Source organism: Oryzias latipes, chromosome 9, assembly GCF_002234675.1.
Source record: "Oryzias latipes chromosome 9, ASM223467v1".
NCBI classification, from domain to species: Eukaryota; Metazoa; Chordata; class Actinopteri; order Beloniformes; family Adrianichthyidae; genus Oryzias; species Oryzias latipes.
Genome location: NC_019867.2, coordinates 19,680,084 through 19,689,625, shown reverse-complemented (window position 1 = coordinate 19,689,625; position 9,542 = coordinate 19,680,084). Strand labels below are relative to the sequence as shown.

The 9,542-nt window shown below is 40.5% G+C and overlaps 1 long non-coding RNA gene across 1 annotated transcript; it reads left to right on the top strand.

The window, feature by feature from the left end:
* The first annotated feature begins 6,584 nt into the window (after positions 1–6,584).
* On the top strand, positions 6,585–8,215 carry LOC111947948. Its single transcript, XR_002873926.1, has 2 exons — positions 6,585–7,499; positions 7,580–8,215. It is a non-coding gene; the product is annotated as an uncharacterized LOC111947948 (long non-coding RNA).
* The last annotated feature ends 1,327 nt before the right edge of the window (positions 8,216–9,542 follow it).

Genomic DNA, 9,542 nt, shown 5'->3' with positions numbered 1-9,542 from the left:
ATGTCTTGAATTGTACTTCCTTGGTCCCCATCTGCCCTGATCGTGTTCACCTGTGTCTTGTCTGCCCTGTCTGTATATAAGTCTTGTCTCTGCCTTCCTCTTGTGCTGGTCCATTAGCTTCTTGTCACAGTGTTAATGGCTAACGTCTGTAACCACGTCTGTAAGCCACGCTCATGTTCCATGTTTCTAGCCACGCCACAGTAAGTTTTGTTTTGTTTTGTAATCCTGCTCGGCAGCGCCTTTTGTTTGTTTGTTTATTAAACCCTCTAGTCCCAAAACCGTTTTGCCTCCCGTCTCTGCGTCTGGGTTCTACCGGCTCTCGAGCCCCCCTCACCGTGACATAGACCATTTATATGTAGTGTAGAAAGTATACTACTAATACTTTAGTTTGAAAACTTACAGACTAAAATGGAACATTTTAAGTTTATAATATCTCACTTTAACTATAGTCTAAGTATATTTGTTGTACATTAAAACAGGCTACGTTTTGCTAAGGGATAGGCTTTGTTAAAATGAAAACTAAAAAGAGGGGTTTCATTAGGAGAGTTTTACAAAAATCTAAAAAATTGATATTTCAAACTAAAACGTCCCAGGTACTTAAACTACATCAAACACTGCTTCAAAGTTGATGGCATGGCAATGTTTTCAACTTTTACTTCTTATTTTGATTTTGCTAAAACATTCTGCAGTTTTGATAGCGTACCAAAGATTAAGGGCCTGCCTGTAGCACAGAATTTGACTGGTGCAATGTCGATAGCTCTGCAGACTGTTGATTAGTAGTTCTACTCATAAGGTTTTCTAATTGTCAGTGTCCAGGCACAGCTAACCCACACACTGATACACTAAACTCATGTTTGCTGTGTAATGCAAATTAATACTTTGTGCAAAACTTTGCAGAAAAAATATGAACACATGTAACATGCCTGTTGTGAATAGGATTTTTCAAAATGTCTGTCAAAATTGGTTGATATTTAGAGGATACCAAAACAAAAATAGCTAAGCCAACTCAGAGCTAAAGTAGAAAAAAGATCCCAAAAAAAAGAAAAAATCTCAGTATGATCAGATAACCCGACTTTCTTTTTTCCAGTGTTTTCTTTCTTTCTCTTTAAATATCGCTACAGTCAGCCTCCGGGTGGCCTACTATAGCTCAGAGTTAGCTTTTTTTATTTTGTTAGTTTTCATCCATTTTAATAACCCTCAATGACCCCTTTCAGTGTCACGGTGCTGCTGGAGCCTGTCCCAGCTACTGTTGGTACACCTGGACAGGTCCAGGGGGTGAGCACACCCACCATTTCTGTCCTTGGAATTAACTGGCCTGCAAAAAGAACCCTTCACTTCCCTGTTGCTGCTGCCGTTGGCCGGCTGGCAGACAGGAGAGTGGTGGCAGCAGGGAAGTGTGGAACCCTCCACCGCCTGCTTGGGTTTTTCTTATTTTGTTTCATCATTGTCTTATCATCTCTTTTTTGACGAACAAGGATTTTTTTACAGCTAATAAGAGGGATGGCTTTTGCTTTTTTTCCCACCAATACTGGGTCTGGTGCATTGTTTATTTGATTAGCTGTTCTCACAAATGCAGTAGGACTTTGCTGTTATAACCTTTTTGTTTTTTTTTATTATTCAGCAGAGCAATGGTATTAGGATAATTTCTCTTCCAGGGGATCAATACCTACCTAAGAAGTTTAATTTTGTTTTAGTTTAGTAAATGAGCCTCGATGTGCATGCCAACTTAGATCAATGTTTCGGGACTCAAGGTACATGCCTGTGACCTATTTTTGACAGTTTGTTAACCGGGGAAATTTCGTCAGATCATATTTTTTATTTCAATTTGTGTACAAAGTATTAATTGCGCAAAACTTTTTTTATTTATTCAGATGTTTCTTATTGACAGTTATCTTACACCACTGCTAGAAGACATGTCACGGCTTGCATATGTCATCAAACAGTGACTCTATATAGCCAATCTACCGTGCCAGTTTTAACTTGTACCTTGTGTGGCTTTTTGTTGTCTTTTATGGTGCATGAAGAGCAACATATGCAAGACAGCAGACTCTTGAGATATTATTTGGTGTGCTTCTTCTCATTAGCATCTCCATGTTGCATTTTTGGGCCTCAGTACTTGAAATTGATCTCATGGTAAGGGTTTATGATTACAAAAAGAAGCTTGAGTCAAATCTTTTATCTTTTATTTTTGTCTTGATAGTAAACAATATGATTGTTTTACTATAACATATTAAGAATCCTACAAAAGCATTTTGCTTGAAAACTGAGCCTTGACACACTGTTCAAGCTGAACTACATCCCATCCATGCAGTCAATGCACATGATTTAATTTGCTATGCTGTGAAGAGCGTCATAATTTATTGTCGCACTGTTGATGCCACTGTGTTCTCCATTTTGCGTGTCACAGCACAGGATCCCTATCCTGTTTTCAAGTGCTATGGAACACCTCTGTGAGGAGGGTCCAGGGATGGCACCAGAGTGATATCAGCTACCAAAAGAGCTGAACTCTGGACCAAATGCACTCTGGGATAGCTCAACAGTTGTACTATGAGTTGGTCGTGAAGTTAATTAATTAGCCTTTCCTGAGACCTTCACTTTAAGGCAGACCACATTCATTTGCATGATCTCACCAGAGTCCAGCTTTATCACTTGCTCATCAAAGCTGCTTAACTATTTAGCCATAAGGGGGCACAAGTTTGGGTCCCCCTGTGCCGGTCCCAAATATAGGGGGGGATAAAATATAGGGGTTTGTAAGGAACGACATCCGGCGTAAAAATCTCTGCCAAACCACATGTGTAAATCAGTAAAAGCTGTATCGGTGTGGCGACCCCTGAAAGGATGTTCTGAGATGTGAAAAACAACAAAAAAAGCAAACTCTAAATTAAAACCAACTTAGGTCTGACATTGAGTTAATCTTTACTAGTGTGAGTGTATTCTGATAAAGGTCAAGTAGAATTAAAAAGTGCAGCAATTAGAGACATTTCTCCTCTGGCCAGTCATGTGTACTGAAAGCACATGGAAGGCATACTGAAGTAGATAGAAGTTTGTTATAATTTTGAAATATCAGGTATCTTAATGAAATCTGTGTTAACACTGGCCACATTTCTCTGGGGATTATTTTTTGGTATTTATTTTCTAAATCAAAAAGGGTTTAGCTCACTCATGTCCCACACACAGCAAAATCAAAACTATAAAAACTAAGCTTCTAAGCTTAAAATGACCATGCAAAAATACAGGTCGAAGTGTTATGAATCTATTATTTCTTTTAAGTATTTTAGACCTCCAAAGTTGTTTCATACCACATCAGGCGTGATACGAACTAATTTTCTTTCATCTTAGAATCTACGGAGTCTGTGTGTTGTTTTTTTTCTAGAGCCCCTAAACTTTGCAACCAATAATTGTCACTCACAATTCAATTTCTGGGCTTGACAGTCTCAGTGTCAATAGTAAATAATAATAATAAAATTTATTTATAAAGTTTATAAAGGTCCTTTCAAGATAAAAATCACAATCTGCTTCTCAGTTAAACATGGTCAACATGTTCTTAACCCTTGTGCTATCATATGACCCCACCCTTACATTGACGTGTTCTCCCTACCAGGACAAAGGTGGATAAAGGTGGAAAGATTTCATGTAATCCATGAACACCAGTGAAGATCACAAATTATTGAAGAAAAAAGGTTCAGCGCACTGTCTTGTGGGGTCTAGATGACCCAACTCCCAATTTTATAGTGCCTAGTATAGCACAAGGGTTACACCTCAGAGAGCCTCAAATGGACTCCCATGATCCTGTTCTATCCTGGTCCAGTTTGAATTTAATTTTTTTGTCTATTGTCAGAACAAAGGTCATACCCAGAGGATGACATTTTTTTGATACCCACAGACGAATGACAAAACTCATACTTAATAATTAAATAATTCAATATTAATAATTAAATTTATTAGATGTGGTGGATAAATGCAAGTGCCTAGGATAGCACAAGGGTTACAAAGACATTCACTCTTGATTACCATGTATGTGTGTTCGTAAGAGAAGCATAAGTCCATATAAGTCGACAATTTCGAACAATCTTCTAAAACTTCACCGATAAGCTTTTTCCCATAATTCCACTAAATCACAAAAATATTCAAATGTTTCAGAGGCAGAAAATAGTTTGGACTGAAACATTACAGAGCACATTGGGAGCATGAAACCAGACCTTACTGCACTTAACTACAGATAAGTATGAACACGTATGTCACTCTGTTACTGTTTAGGATTCCCTCTGCATGAACTACTACAGCAATGTGGTGAGGCGTCGACTAAGTCTGTACATGTTACTATTGTGGTGTAAAATAGCCTTGGATTATTCTGTCTGCTGTACTAAGGTTTTCTGGTTTGTTGGGTATGACGTCTCTTCTGCTTTCTAATGAAATCTATAAATTCTTTCGGTTGAACAGTTGTGCTACTATTGAACCTTTCATGGCACAGTGAATCAACATCAGCTGAGACAATTCACTAGAGACTCCTCCTTGTCAGTATGTGTCACTGTTGACCAAAAGTAGCTGTAGTGCAGGAAGTTGAAAAGTCAACTGGCTGACATTCAATATTAAATTGCCTGTACATGTAAATAAGTAAGTAAAGATTGTCTGCTGAATGAAAACCTTAAACTGGCCTTCTAATAGTGGCATTATTTCCCTGTATATCCATTCTTAAAAGTTACCCCTGTGATGAAAATAATGTTTTTTGAGTTTTTGACATGTTCGTGTGGCATTTTTTTTATGAAAGAGAACAAACGTTATAAAAAATCATTTCATTTTTGCATTTCTGAGTATTTCTCCTTTTAAATCGCTGAATTAATTCTCAATTTGAATTAATGAGCCGTCGTGATGTCACAACAGCCCAGGACTGCATGGGCATTACGCAAGATCCTTGATCTGCCCTGAAGAAAAAAACGTCTCAAATGTGAGACTTTAATAAAGTCTCAAATGTGTTCTCTCTCTGACCGAGTTTGAAGGCTTGCTGTCCCGCATTAACCAGAGAGGGTAAAAATAAAAACAAGAAAAAAATCTGGGGACCTTTTTTATTATTGCCTTGATGAAAATAAGAAAATTACTTCAAAGTTCTGGAGGCCCGAGCAGGCTGGCTCCCCAACCCGCAGCAGTTTTCTGTCTGCCCACCAGCTCGCCTCCTGGGAGCCCAGCATAGTGATCGGTCTCGCTCCAGCCCCATCAGCCCTGTGACAGACTATCCAGGATGTACCCGCCATTGCCCAACACTTCAGATTGTGTGACTTATGACGTATGACTTAATATAGAAACTGGCCACTTCTGCCACGCAATTCGCGTTTGGTGTGAATGCAGCTTAACCATAACCTTTAATCCTAAACTTCATCTTTCCTCTGGGTCCATGCAGGCAAGAAAAAAATTCAGCACTGGCCACATGTATTTAGAAAATTGCGTGCGAATAGGTACTATTTTTATGGGATTTCATTTTATTTTATTTGCTGTGCAAGTCAATTCAACAATCTGCATGTGCTAGCATCAAATCAATTCTGAGCCACAGCCAGTGTTGCTTGATGGTGCAATGTAGCCTAAATTACAATATAATTCAAAGCATTTTTCATGGACTTAAAGTTCCTTTCTGTGTATCATTTTATCAAACAGCAGGGTCTGGTGCAGATTCATTTTGTTCTTCTGCACATTGCTCAAAAAGTGTCAATTTGGAACCAAAAACATGTCACTTTTCACCTTTTGTTTATATCCCAAAGATAAACTTTTGAGAATAGAGACTGTCAGTCAGTGTTGTTCGCCCCCCCCCGTGTCAAGCTCTTCACTCATACAGGCTCAGCACCAATGGGCACGCCCATGTAGAGGTGATTTTGGCAACAGTGGCTCCAGATTCGCATCAAATATGGCTTTTTAAGACATTCAGTTTTGTGGGATTTTGGTTTAAAACGTCCTCATAATAATTAAAGCACCACAGGGAATGTTTTTATTCATAAAAATGTCACAGGGGGACTTGAAAACTTTGTGATCTTGATTGACTAAAGCAAATCCAAAAACACCTTTGCCTCTAAGGGTGTACTCAGACTGGAGACATTTGGTTTGCTTGAAGTGAGCAAGAGTTTGTTTCCCCAAATAATCCAGAACAAATTTTCAGTCTGAATACACCCAAGCTGACCCTGGTCTGCTGGAACCTCTCTTGGACCCATCTTTTGAGGTGGTCTCAATTAGTTTCCAATCGGACTGAGCTTTGGTCCGCTCTAGGTTTGTCTCCGTCTGAGTAGCCTCCGTCCTCAGATAGGAAAATTACAACCAAATAGCTACCATAGCCGGTTATTATGGCATATAAATAGAGTAGGAGGCAACCATGACAATGAGACACAGCAACTCATTGAAATTTGGTTGGATAAATCCAGGCAAATTAAAAAACAACATGATACACATGATAGAAGAAATCTCCAATGTTAAGTTTTTTCCTATATATTATATAGATATTATATTATATATTATATACATTTTAGCAGTTTCAGTTTAAATGATCACAATGGAAACAATTGATAAATTTACCTAAATATTTACAACGGTAGTTTTTTTTTTTTCATTTTACTAAATTACCTCAAAATATGCTTTTTATTGATAGCTTCTACCTTTTAGTTTTTTTTAAGACAAGCCTGAGATCAAGAATCACATAAAGAAAGAAAAAACGCCCCTCTCACCCTTCTGCGGGTGGTTTCTCACCCAAGCTCGAGTCCTCTACCAGAGCTTCAGGGTCCTGCGCAGTACCTGAGCTCTTCTTAGCACTAGGATCTATTGTAGCCACTCCTCCAGCTTGAGGGTTACTGCCCCGAATGTCGAAATAACCTTAATTTTAATTTTTATGCCGATGATACTCAACTTTACGTATCCTTTAAACCTGGTGACCATGGTCTTTTAAAGAATTTCAATAGCTGCATTGCTGATATTAAAACCTGGATCGCCCAAAATTATCTGCAGTTGAATATGGACAAAACTGATGTAATTTTTTTTGGTTCAGTTGAGGCCCAAAATGGTGTGGCTCAGAAATTAGAGTCTCTGTCTAACAGTGTTTCTTCAAGCTGCAGAAATCTGGGGGTGATATTTGATACCGATTTGAATTTGGAGACACATGTTAAATCGGTGGTCAAATCTTGTTTTTGGTAACTACATAGGTTATACAGGATAACCCCTCTCCTATCTAAAAAATGTCTTGAGATGGTGATTCACGCTTTTATTTTTTCCCTTTTGGACTATTGTAACGCACTCTACACATAAACACATACTCTACACCAGAAAACTGGTCTGTCATCTTTGCATTGTAGGTCCTCTTTGCAGCCTTGATCTCCTTTTGGCAGCGTCAAAACTGTCATGGTGCCCCTGGCAGCTCTCCTCCCCCTCCCCTCTCTGCTCTGTTCCTGATGTGACCAGCTGTAACCACTCACCTCATCAGCCTGCAGCCCTCTTAAGGAGTTCCAGTTCCAGTTTGTTGTTCCTCTACGGTGCATAGTCTGCTCACCTCATGCATCTTGTTCATGCCTGTCTTCCTCTCGCTAATCTGCTCCTTATGCCTCACCCACAGGAAAAGAAATCCACGAGTGCTCACCTGGTTACCGTCACCATTCCATGCTCCTTGTCTTCGCCTCGGATCTAGTTCAAGCCAAGCTCTCCTGATCTGCTACTGCCGAACCCTCCAGCCACGCCTCGCCTCCTAGCCAGGATTCCTGATCTTCATCATACTATTTAGCAACTGAACTCTGCTTTCAACTTTACCACTGAACTATCTGGCTGTAAATTAAATCATCTTACTTACCTTACATTCTCCTGGGATTTCTTCCGGGTTCCAGCATCTGGGTCTGCCAAGTCAAGTGATATCATGACAGAACGAACTGGCCAAACTCCTGACCCAGCTGACCCGGAAGGACTCCGCCTCACCATATTCCAACAAGGAATAATCCTCAACTGTCAACAGATGCTCTCTCCCAGATGTCCTCTGCGCAGCAGGATCTTTTTCGCCACCACGACGGTATAACTCAGACTCTCATGGAAGTAACCGGACAAATCTCCAATCCTACTGTTTCAGCTCCGCCACCATCTTCCAGCAACGTTCCAGCCTCTACTTCCGCCACGTCACCGGAAAACTTCCGCCTCCAGCCTGAACCCAGCCTGCAGAGGTTTTTTACTATAATGTCAACTCATCTTCCAACAAGCACCCAGGTATTACCAGAATGATCACAGCAAAATCACTCTGATTGTTAATGCCCTCCGTAATAAAGTACTTCAGTGGGCTCAAGCCGTTCTGGCCACTCATCCCATTTCTCATTTGCCATTTGACTGATTCATTGGAGAGTTTCATCTAGTTTTTGACCAGCTAAGCAAGCAGGAAGAAGCTATCCAACGGTTGCTTAGCCTCAAGCAACGCAACCGTTCGGTAAATGACCACGTAATAGACTTTCGGATTCTGGCGTTTGAGGCAGGCTGGCCCGACACTGCACTCAAGGAAATTTTCTACCAGTCACTAAATGAAAATATTAAGGACCATTTCTCAGCCTGAAGCTAACCACTTCGAAGATCTCATTTCCGCATCCGATCGGACGTCCGGCTTCGTGAACGTCAAACAGAACGAAGTCTTCAGCAATTGTCTCACTCCTACTCGCACACCAATGCTTAATGTTATCCTCCATCGGGACACGAATCATCTGGTAGCTTCACTGAGGAACCCATGCAAATCGCACATTAAAAACTAACTGCTGAAGAAAGACAGAAACGCAAGGAAGAGGGTTTATGTCTTTATTGTGGGAACCCAGGTCACTTAGTCTCACAATGCTCTCTCCGTTTAAACTCCAGAACCCCCTGTTAGACGACAGGCCACGGGGGGATAATTCAGGAAACTAATGAAAAACATTTCCTTTTTTTACCTGTCAAGATCTCTCATAAATCTGTGATTCATGAGTTCAAGGCGCTCATCGACTCAGGCGCTGAATACAGTCCCATAGATCAGCACTTCGTTAATCACCTTTCTTTACCTACTGAACCACTTAGTTCCCCTATCAAAGCGGCCAGGTTAGGTGGCCAGTAACTCTCTAGAATCACGCACCGCAATAAACCCATTCTCATACTCACCTCCAGTAACCACAGAGAATATCTCCGTTTTTTTGTCACGCAATCCCCTCAGACCCCTATTATTCTGGGGTTCTCCTGGCTTCAACTTCAAAATCCCCAGATCGGCTGGTCCTCCCAACGTATCTCCAATTGGAGTACGTTTTGTATGGCTAATTGCCTACATTCTGCTATTCCTTCCACCATTTCTCCTGTCTCCAAAAGTACATAGATCTTACCAAAGTACCTCCTTGTTACCATGATCTTAAGACTGTGTTTTGTAAGGCTAAAGCCTGTGCTTTACCTCCCCACAGGCCCTATGACTGTTCTATTGAACTCCGTAGTGGCGCTACTCTTCCTGAGGATAAATCATTTAAGCTGTCCGGTCCCGAAAAATCTGCCATGGAAAACTACATACAGGAAGCTCTCTCCTCAGGTCACATCCG